Source organism: Triticum aestivum, chromosome 1A (assembly GCF_018294505.1).
Source record: "Triticum aestivum cultivar Chinese Spring chromosome 1A, IWGSC CS RefSeq v2.1, whole genome shotgun sequence".
Taxonomy (NCBI): domain Eukaryota; kingdom Viridiplantae; phylum Streptophyta; class Magnoliopsida; order Poales; family Poaceae; genus Triticum; species Triticum aestivum.
The window spans coordinates 381726095-381738055 of NC_057794.1; positions in this window are offsets into that span (position 1 = coordinate 381726095).

The following is an 11961-nucleotide window of genomic DNA, read 5'->3' on the forward strand; positions in this document are numbered from 1 at the left end:
AAACATTAGACTTGGCTTAGCTATAGATGGATTTAACCCATTTGGTCACCAAAGCGCCACACATAGCATGTGGCCAATGCTTGTTATCCCTTACAACATGTATGCAGCAAAGAATCAAACTACATGATGGCCTTGCTCATCCCAGGCCCAAAAAGTCCTGGAAAGTATTTTGATTAATTGATGGAGCCTCTTGTGGAGGAACTTCAACCTCTATGGACGGGTGTTCTCACTCGAGACCTATATAGTAGCCCACTAGCTGATTTCTTTCTGCGTGCTATTATAATTTGGTGCATCCATGATTACCAGGCTTTGGGCACTATGTTAGGGCGAATGACACATGGTTACAATGCATGTATTTCCTGTGACAAGAATCAGCTGTCATAAGCAATACTTAGCAAGATCTGTTACATTGGACACTGTTGTTTCCTTGCCAAGGACAAGCTGTGTCCTAGAAAATACTGAAGACATGTGTTCAATGCAAAGCATGAAAATCATGATGCGCCAAAGAGGGTCACCGGCGATGTGTTGCAAGTGGAATTAGAGAAGGCCAGGCATATTACACCAGGAAACCATCCAGATAATAGTAGCGAGAAAACGAAGCATGGCAGGGCAGAAGAGAGATTATTGTTTACCCGTAGGTCCACCTTTTGGGACTTGGAGTATTGGAAACATTTGGATCTACGGCATAATCTTGATGTGATGCACATCAAGAAAAAAATATTTGACAGCAGTATCGGCACACTTCTTAATATTGGAGGCAAGATGAAAGATACAATAAAATCTAGGATTGATTTGACACACCTAGGTATCAGAAAGGATTTGCAGGTGGAATATGATGGTGCACCATGGGATATGGCACTAGTTGTGTACGTCTTGGACAAGGTAAAAAGAAAAGAATTCTGCAAGGTCCTGTCATGTGTGAGATTCCCACATGGTTTTCCTTCCAACCCTGAAAGGAGAGTCAGTGCAAATGGAAACAAGGTACAATGGATGAAAACTCATGACTGCCACATCCTACTTCAAAGGGTTTTACTTGTTATCCTTAGAGGATTGGGCTGCCCTAACTATATAGAGCAGTTGCAGAGTCGGGACAACTTTTCAAGGAACTCTACAATGGAAATAGTAGGATAGATGCTTTGATGAGTCTTAGGCCAACTCCAACGTGCGACCCCAAATGGACGTCTGATTCGTCCACTTTTTGACTGTTTGGGGCAGGAAAACGGACACGACCGTCCGCTTGTGGTCGTGCGGGCATCGGTCCACCCAACAGGCACGCCTCGCCCCAAACTATCCGGGGTCGTGGCCTTCTTATTTTTGCCCCCAAAATAAATAAAATAAACATAGAATAAAACAAAAACATTAATAAACATAAAACGTCCATACGCCCATACGTCCATAGTACCACAGGTCATAATTAAACTAATAAAAGACATGAAAAGTAGATAAAGCCCCCTCGCTGGTGGTCGCCGTCCTACTCATCGTCGCCGCTGCAGTGGTCGACGTAGGGCGGTGGCTGCCACAAGTGGGCTGGCGGCCCCTGCCAAACCGGTGGCTCCTGCACTGGAGGCGCCTGCAGCACCTCCTCCCGTGGCTCCAGCTCATGCTCTGGTGACCACGGCGGTGTGGCTGACCATGGGCGGACACCCACAAAGTTAGCCATCTCCGCTGTCGTGCACGACCAGCTTCACGCCTGGCCCAGTAGATAAGGGTTCCACACGGCGATGGGTGCCTCCTCTAGCACCTCCTCCCGCACCTCCTCCTTGACGTCGACATCCATCTCCGGGATGGCCACGTCTCCGGCCGACGACATGGCAAGTGCGGTTTCTAGGCCATCCCATTGCCGCTCGTCCTGCGTGTTCACGGAGTCCTCCATGACACGCATCATGAGCCGGGCCTCCTCCTCCTCGGTTATGGGCGGTGGCGGTGGCGTGGACGGGGACGGAGAAGGCATCGGCGTGATGTCGTGCGCACGCCTACATCCCCTCGTGTGGGGAGGGATGTCATCGGCACCAGGAGGACGCGTGCGGCATGAGGTAGGAGGGCAGCCAGCAAAAAAGGATTGCCACTGCTGGTCGTGCTCCTCGTGGAGCGAGGTGTCCCATAGCGGCAAATCTATTGCGTACATGGAGTCCGCCAGTAGATCTGGTGGGAGGCGCTAGCGTCATCGGTTGATCTCCTCGTGGTGAGCATGGCCGCTCGCGGGCACTTGAGGGATCGGCACGTGGTCGGCAGAGGAATGCTAGTTATTTGGCAGGTGGACATCTCCCCACAACACCGGCGTCATCGTTGTTGGAGATATGCCCTAGAGGCAATCATGTATGATGATATTTCCTATGTGTTTATGAATAAAGATAGTCCTTGGAGATTATCAATGATGTGTATCAGCATGTACGTGACTTGTTTGTGGGACTATGCATTGCATGATGACTGTCCTAAAAGGTCCCTAGTCGAAAGGGTTGTGTGGATGTGCAGCCAACTAGACTAGCATATGACACGGTCGATGGCTTGGTCTCACTAGCCATGGAGCATTGGATGCCAACCGAATAATATGGACTTGGAAGGATCTGGTCGGATTTGACGTAGTCGGATCCGAGTCGAGATAAGGTCCGAATCGGACAAACCCAACTATGAGACGCAGCGATATGTCATCTGTGAGTCTCTAGTACAACATATGTTCTATGTCCTAAGACCTGAGCTGACGCATGTACTCGAGATGGTGACAGACTTGCCTTGGGCCGACCAAATGCTACTCCATAACTAGGTAGTTATAAAGGTAGGTTTCGGGTTTGTCCAGAACCATGCTGCGAGACATGGTCGAGCAAGATGGGATTTGCCCCTCTGATCAGGAGAGATATACTCTGGGCCCCTCGTGTGATCCGACCAGGATAAGCATGGCCATGCGACAAGGATTATGAGATAATCCGGTTTGTGGTCGACATCACTGGAACGATAAAGAGGTCGGGCTAGCACAAGGATGACAGACTCGCCTTAAGCTCAACAACATATATCGTGTGGCAAAAGGAATGGAAGTATGATGTACAAGTTCGCTAACCCGCTTCATAGTCTGCTTGGTGTTCGGCATGCCTTGCTAGAGGCCGCTACCAACCGTGCTATTCGGAGGTGATCCGAACTGCGACCAAGCCGACTTGAACCTAAGGGGTCGCGCGCTTAAGGGAAGGAACCTACGAGGTCGGATCTGAGGACACTGGTCGGATGTGATCCAAACTGTATTCTGATTGTGGCCGAGTAGACTTATGGGCTTTAGGGTCCGTGCGAGGCCCAAGTGTTGAGCCCGCGATGGACGCCTATATATAATGGAGGTGCCGCACACTGACGCGGTTGATTGCTTTGGTGCTGTCACTAGGGTTTGGATGTGTTGCGAATAGACACCTCCACTCGGCGTCGGTTGTGTGATCGGACCTAGCAGTCCGCCGCACGATGTTCCTCCTGCACGCGCGGATGCCGTTAGAGGCGGTGCACTTGCGCCGCTCCGGCAAACCTGTATGTGGGAACTGACCACCGGCTGTACGAGGGAGATCGGACAAGGAGGAGATGATCCACGCGGACGCGCTCCCCAACTCTTCTTCCGCTGCACGGCACTACGCGTCTAGTGTTAACAAACTGTGATCCATCTCCCGTAGCATGTTCTTGGTTGTTCTGCGCATAGGAAGTTTTAATTTGCAGTCGGCGCACCCTACCGTAGATCCCAATAGTGGTATCAGAGCCTCTGTTATATGATTTGGATTCAGATCATATGCATATTAGATATGTGGAGGCAATAGATGAGATCTGTTTGTTGGAGTAATGGGCCACGGGTAGGACAACCCGAGCCCCAGAACCTTTCAAGACATCGGGGCAGGCTGCGCCCGTCAAGACCCTAGGACGGAGAGCCGCCTTCAAGAAGTCCACGACAAGACGGCCGACTGACCACTCGCGGCCGAGTCCCAGGGACGACCGTAGGGTAAGCCGACTCCTGGCTGGCGACTTCCGGAGAAGCCGGCTTTGGGGAGTCGGCCTGTGATTCCAACAAACCCCGTGACCTCATCAAGGGGGACGGGGCAGGGGAGTGGCTACAGTGAAGCCCACTCCCGCCCCTTACCAAGGGCGGGCATGGCCACGGCACGCCGTACCCCGGAAGATCTTCATGCGGCATGGCACTGTTGCCATGCCGGCCCTGACATCAGCACCGCATGACCAAATCCTGCACCCACGACGCCTTGCCTGTACGGCTCAGAGGCAGCGGGTCCCACCAGTCGGTGAGACCCCAAGAGACGGCAAGAGGACCACCAGTCAAACCCGTCGGAAGTTGGCCTGGGGGAGTCGGCCGAGCCCTCCCCTGGGGCCCACGCACCATCAATCAAGATGTGATGGAGAGTGGCAATAGTGATCGCCCGCCAGGCGGCGGGGCTGTTGCCACGACCCCATGATCAAGCCCGCGTCATCAGATGCACGGCTACAGTAATCAGCAGTCGGCAAGACCCGCCCGCGGCGGACGCGGCCTGTCAGCTCCGTACCAGGCCAGTCAGCGGGGCCCGCCAGCCGGTAGGCCCCAGCAGTCGGCAGAGAAGACGGAGGCCAGAGGCGCTGACGGCTGGGCCCGCGTCTAGCCGGATTACCATTGTACCCCTGGGGGTAGTCCTATATAACCCCCCCAGGGCACCCATGCAAAGGGTTAGAACCCATTAGCTCTAGACCAGATCATATAGAAGGGAGAGAGCTAGCCTTGCCCTCTCCTACCTCCAAGAAACAGCTCAAGTAGCAACCGTGTAAACACTTTGCCATACTGATCATGCGGAGACCCCACAGAGCAGCAATAGGGGTATTATCTCCTCGGAGAGCCTTGAAGCTGGATAAGATTCACCGGCGTGCATGTCTTCGCCTCATCCCGTTTCCAGGCACCGGCGACGTTCTACTTGCCCCCACCATGATAAGCCATCCTTTGGCATATGTCGCACCAAACCCCCGACATTTGGCACCGACCGTGGGGCCTGGTGCACCGCCGTCCGGAGACCTGTTCTGGACAGGAACCCTTTTTCTCCCGGGTGAGTGCAGCCAGCCAGGCACGCCAGACGGAGTTTGCATCGACACGCTAAGCGGCATTGAGATTGCCTGCGCAACTAGCTGCCTGGCCGAACTTGTCGGCGAGGTCTGCCTCTCCGACGAACCTGCATCCAACGCAGGCACTGGCAGCCCAGAGAGCCTCCTCGCGGGCCTCCTCGATCAACTCCACGTTTCCGGCGAGCCTGCCGTAGACTTGGAGTCTGTGGGCTCCACCGACCCGATGCTGGTCGACTCCGACACCGCGTTGCTCAACGCATTCCCCACCAATGTGGTGGTCTACGATGAACCTCTCCCTCGCGTGGAGAGCAACGGAAGCACCGTCACCGAGGTGCTCGTCATCAGTCATGACGAGCTCCCCGGCGGAGGAGCGCACGACTCACTCGGCGTGGCCCTGCAAGACCTAACTGCACCCATTTTGGAAGATGCTGACGCAGAGATGTTGGAGGCGCGCCGCCTTCAGCTCGTTGAAGGCGCAAAGAAGCTGGCTAGCATGAGATGCTTGTCAGAAGCCTACCAGCGGGAGATGGATCGCGCCGTCGGCGGCTCGCCGGCCCCGGCGAGGCCCAGCCGCCTTGGCGCAGTCCAGCAGCGCGGCGTAGCCATCGCCAACTTGTTTGGGGCAAGCCGCCCTGTGTACGCTACACCAGAGGAGAACATCCGAGCCGCCCAGGCAGCGGCGGATGAGCTAGACAATTTCGAGGGCGAAGAGCTCCGCCTCATGATGGAGCGAGTGCACCGGCTCCTCGACGCGGCCGCCGCACAGAACGATGCTGGCTGCCGCACGGAGGCGCCGCAGCGGCCAAACGACGACCTTCACCGAGATCAAGGCGCAACGTCTTGGACGCCGACTGGCGGCACCCGAGGAAGAAGGGATAAGGAGCCAGCTGTCAGCCATAGTCGGACTCGCATTACCATAGAGCGCGACCAAGACGGCCGCCCTAGAGCAGTAGAACGACGGGACGACTGTCCGCCTCCCCCTCCCCGCAAGGAGAGGCGAGTCTCCCTGCCGCCTATTGACCACCCGACTCTCGGCGACCGCCTTGGCCGCCGAGAGGGAGTTGGAGAGAATGACGCCCGCCACCGGATCGACCGACTTCACCGATCCTTAGCGCTGGAAGAAGAAGACGAGCTGGGTCCGCCTTGTTTCGGGCCCCGCATTTGGGACGAGCCCTTTCCCAGAGGGTTCACGCTCCCAAGAGACACGCCCAAGTATACCGGCTCCGTGAAGCCGGAAGACTGGCTAGTCGACTACTCCATGGCTGTCAGCATAGCAAATGGCAACAAGCGTGTCGCCGTAAAGTATGTTCCGCTCATGCTCCAGGGCACGGCCTGGACATGGCTGAACAGCCTAAAGCCCCGCAGCATCAATAGCTGGGTCGACTTCACCGAAGCATTCGTCCGCAACTTCACCAGCACGTACAAGCGTCCTCCCAAGCCTCGTCAGCTCTCCTTGTGTGTGGAAGGTCCCGACGAGTCGACTCGCGATTACCTCACACGTTGGGCCGAGCTTCGGAACTCCTGTGAGGGCGTGCACGAGGTGCAGGCCATTGAGTACTTCACAGCTGGGTGCAGAGAAGGCACCCTCCTCAAGCACAAGCTCCTCTGTGACGAGCCAGAAACCCTCGACGAGCTGCTGATCATAGCGGACAAGTACGCCACGGCCGACTCCTCCAAGAAGGCGGAGATTCAAATCAGCACAACTGGCAAAGTGGCTCCTCAAGCTCCAAGAACTCCGGCGGCAGACGCCAGCCGGCGACAACAGCAGGGCAACCACAAGCACAAGGACCCGCAGCCGGCTTCCAGCAGCCGGTAGGTCGCGACCGTTGAAGCCCAGCAGCCAGATGAGCAGCCCCCGCCCAAGCGACAGAAAGGCGGCAAGCCAAACTGGTTGCCGGCCTTCTCCTATGAGCAGACCTTGGATGGACCTTGCAAGTTCCATAGCAGCGCGAAGCCGTCGAATCACACCACCCGGAAGTGCCACTCGCTCACCAGGATCGCCAAGGGAGACGGCCTCCTGCCTCCCCCGCCTGCTGGGTAGCCACCTCCGCCGCCGCCCCAGCAGCCGGCTGTCAGGCCAGTCGGCGCGGTACAAGACGAATACCCTGAAGAGCATGGAGCCTACGTGGTGTTCACCAGTGTGGCTGATGATCAACGCAGTAGGCGGCTGCAGTGACAAGAGGTGAATGCAGTAGCGTGGGAGACGCCAGAGTTCATGCACTGGTCCGAGAAGCCCATCAGCTGGAGCAGGGCTGACCCCCCAGAAGTGATGCCGAGTCCGGTCTCCTATGCCTTGGTCCTGGACGCCACCTTTTCTACAGACAGACGAGCCATGTGTTTCTCATGTGTTCTGATAGACGGAGGCAGCAGCATCAATATCCTGTACAAGGACACCATGGAGAGGTTAGGAATCAAGCAAAGACAGCTTCAGAACAGCCGAACTGTGTTCCACGGCATTGTTCCTGGGCTTTCCTTCTCGCCAATCGGTAAGATCCTGATGGACGTCCTCTTTGGAGACAAAGATCACTTCCGTAGAGAGTCTGTTTGGTTTGAGGTGGTGGACCTTGAGAGCCCATACCATGCGCTACTTGGCCGACCCTCCCTGGCCAAGTTCATGGCGGTCCCCCACTACGCCTACCTCAAGGTGAAGATGCCCAGTTCCAGGGGAATTCTGACTGTGGCTGGTGACTACCGGAAGTCATCTGCTTGCGTGGCTGAGAGCAGTCGGCTGGCCGAGTCCCTGGTAATCACGGTCGAGAAGCGGCTCCTTGAGCGAGTTGTGGCGATGGCTGGCAAGCATCCTGAGGTATCGCCCAACCCAAAAGAGTCGGAGGCTGAGGGTTCGTTCAAGCCGGCCAAAGAGACAAAGAAGATACCCTTGGATCCGGAGCACCCTGAGAGGTACGCCGTCGTAGGTGCAAACCTCGACAACAAATAGGAAGGCAAGCTCGTCGATTTCCTCCGTGAGAATCGGGACATCTTCGCATGGTCCCCCAAAGACATGCCAAGTGTACCGATGGAATTCGCCAAGCACAAGTTACAGGTCCGATCTAATGCAAAGCCGGTCAGGCAGCCCCTGCGCCGCCTATCAGAAGAGAAGAGTAGAGTTGTCGGAGAAGAGATAGCCCGACTCCTAGCAGTCGGCTTCATTATGGAAGTGTTCTTTCTAGAATGTCTAGCAAATCCGGTCCTGGTATTGAAGAAGAACAAGCAGTGGCGAATGTGTATTGACTACACGAGCCTCAACAAGGCCTGCCCCAAGGACCCATTTGCTCTACCAAGAATCGATCAGGTGATAGACTCCACAGCCGGATGCGAGCTATTGAGTTTTTTGGATGCATACTCAGGATATCACCAGATCAAGCTGAACCCGGCTGACAGACTGAAGACCGCCTTCATCACGCCGTTTGGAGCCTTCTGCTACCTCACCATGACGTTCGGCTTAAGGAACCCCGGCGCCACCTTTCAGCGTTACATGCAGAAGTGCCTCCTCAAGCAACTCGGCAAGAACGCCCACGTCTACATAGACGACGTGGTGGCGAAGACGGAAAATCATGGAACGCTGCTGGAAGATCTCAAGGAGACCTTTGAGAACCTACGCCGATTCCAGATCAAGCTCAATCCCGAGAAGTGTGTCTTCGGAGTACCAGCCGGCCAGCTCCTTGGCTTCCTGGTCTCTGAACGCGGCATAGAATGCAACCGAGTAAAGATCAAGGCCATAGAGAGAATGGAGGTACCCAGCCAACTGCTGGATGTGCAAAAGTTCACTGGCTGCTTGGCGTCCATCAGCCGATTCATCAGTCGGCTGGGAAAGAAAGCTCTCCCCTTATACCAACTCATGAAGAAGACAACTTTTTTCGACTGAAACCAAAAGGCGGACGAAGCTTTTCTCCAGTTCAAGAAGATGCTGGCTACTCCACCAGTCCTGGCGGCTCCGACTCCCAAGGAACCTATGCTCCTGTACATCGCCGCCACCAGCCGGGTGGTCAGCACGGTCATTGTAGTGGAACGCAAGGAGGAAGGCAAGGCACTGCCTATCCAGAGACCGGTATATTACCTGAGCAAAGTACTGTCGACCTCCAAGAAGAACTACCCCCACTACCAGAAGATGTGCTATGGTGTACACTTTACTGCCAAGAAATTGAAGCCTTACTTTCAAGAGCATGCAATCACGGTGGTCTGCACGGCCCCACTTGCCGAGATCATTGCTAGCCGAGATGCTTCTGGCCGAGTGGCCAAGTGGACCATAGAGCAGGCTCCTTACACCATCCACTACCAGCCCCGCACCGCTATCAAGTCACAAGCACTGGCCGACTTCCTCGTCGACTGGGCCGAGACCCAATACCTACCTCCAGCTCCTGACTCCACCCATTGGCGGATGCTTTTCGATGGCTCCAAGATGCGCACCAGCTTGGGAGCCGGCGTCGTCCTCACCTCTCCTAAAGGCGACAAGCTCAAATACGCATTACAAATCCATTTTGCCGCCTCCAACAATGTCGCCGAGTACGAGGCGCTCATTCACGGGCTCCGGCTTGCCAAAGAACTTGGTATCCGCCGGATCTTGTGTTATGGCGACTTGGACTTAGTGGTCCAGCAATCATCTGGCGACTGGGACGCGAAAGATGCAAGCATGGCGAGTTACCGTTTCCTCGTGCAGCAGCTCGGCGGGTATTTCAAAGGGTGCGAGTTCCTCCATGTGCCAATAAACGACAACAACCAAGCAGATGCCTTGGCATGAATCGGCTCTACCCGCCAAGCAATACCATCTGGCGTCGCCCTTCAACGCCTCCTCAAGCCGTCTGTCAAGCCTTCACCAGAATCAGACTCCATTTTTGTGCCGGCTCCTCCCGAAGACGTCGGATCCGACTCCAGAGCTCCGGCAGTCGGTACGGGGATTTTGGCGGATGACTCCAAAGCCGCCACAGTCGAACTCGGTCCGGGGACTGCGGCGGCGGACTCGAAGACTCCAAAACTCGGCCCAAGGGCCGCGCCAGTCGGCCTGGGGACTTCATTAACCCAGCAAGCGGTTGTTGACTCCAACCCGCCGCCTCCCAGCCCAACCGCCCTCGTCCAAGTCACCGTTCTGGCAGTCGAAGAAATAGCAGCACCCTCATGGGCCCAGCCCATCCTCAAATTCCTGGTGAACAAAGAGCTGCCGACTAATGAGACCTCACCTCGGCAAGTACAATGCCGGGCGGCAACCTACACCATAGTCAACAGAGAGCTGGTCAGGCGCAGCGTCACTGGTGTCTACCAACGCTGCGTAGAGCCAGAGCAAGGCCAAGCGATTCTCAAAGACATCCATCAAGGCGAGTGCGGCCACCATGCGGCTTCAAGAGCACTCGTCACCAAAGCCTTTCAACACGGTTTCTTCTTGCCAACTGCCTTGGAAGAGGCCAAGGAGTTGGTCCAATAATGCAAAGGGTGCTAGAAGTTCAGCTTCAAGCCGCACCAGCCAGCTTCTGCACTCAAGACCATCCCCATTGCCTTGGCTTTCGCAGTTTGGGGTCTAGACATGGTGGGACCATTCAAGACAGCATGAGGTGGCTTAAATCACTTACTTGTCGCAGTGGACAAGTTCACCAAGTGGATAGAAGCGAAGCCAATCAAGAAGCTGAACAGTCCAACTGCCATGACTTTCATCGCCGATATCACAATTCGGTACGGCATACCACACAACATCATCACCGACAACGGCACAAATTTCGCCAAAGGCGCCTTGGCCCGTTTTTGCGCAACACAGGGCATCCGACTGGACCTAGTGTCCGTCGCCCATCCACAGTCAAACGGCCAGGTGGAGCGAGCAAACGGCCTCATCCTGTCCGGCATCAAGCCCCAACTAATCGAGCCTCTGGAGCACTCGGCTGGCTGCTGGCGCGATGAGCTACCAGCCGTCCTCTGGAGTCTGCGCACGAATCCAAACAAGTCAGCTGGCTTCACGCCTTTCTTCCTTGTCTATGGTGCCTAAGCCGTCATCCCAACGGACATAGAGTTCGACTCCCCACGAGTCACCATGTACACCGAGGAGGAAGCAGAAGAAGCATGAAAAGATGGCGTCGATCTGCTGGAAGAGGGCCGGCTGTTGGCACTCAGCCGATCCAGCATCTACCAGCAGAGCCTACGCTGATACCACAACAGGAAGGTCAGGCCAAGATCTTTCCAAGAAGGCGACCTTGTGCTCCGGCTGATCCAGCGAACAGCCGGCTAGCACAAGCTGTCGGCGCCTTGGGAAGGCCCTTTCATCATCAGCAAAGTACTGGGCAACGACTCCTGCTACCTGATTGACGCTCAAAAGCCCCGAGCACGCAAGAAGGACAACTCTGGCAAGGAGATAGAGCGGCCATGGAATGCAAATCTCCTCCGAAGATTTTACAGTTGATGCAGTATGTACCACGCTACCTTTTGTATTAAAATACCAAGACTTCGGGCCCCCCGAGACGAACTCGGGGACTGCCCTCTTTTGTCTGTATGATAAAGATTATGACTACAAGTATGTTACTCTTTGTCATGCCGCTTGGCACCGGGCTCGACAAGTCGGCCCGGGGACTTGCCGCCTTGCACTATGAAATGCTTCCTGCAGTCGGACAAGTAGTGTGTAAACGCCTAAACCGTCTCCTGTCAGAAGCTGCAGCTCACAGAGCGACTGAACGGTGGGCAGAAGTAAGGTAGAATGGGCATTTGCATGAAAAATGGCTAAGGAGTCAAAGCATAAAACATAGCTTAAGACGGCTTCCAGCCTTTCTCGCAAACCGACTCTCGAATAATCGGATTACCATCTTCTATTCAACGTGCTCGAAAAACTCTTAAAAACGGCTAAGTACTTGCCTTCCCAAAGTAGCCAAGCATTTGATCCAGCGGCAGTCCGCAGGGCGGTTGTCCGATTGGCAAGGCAGGCAACTAAGA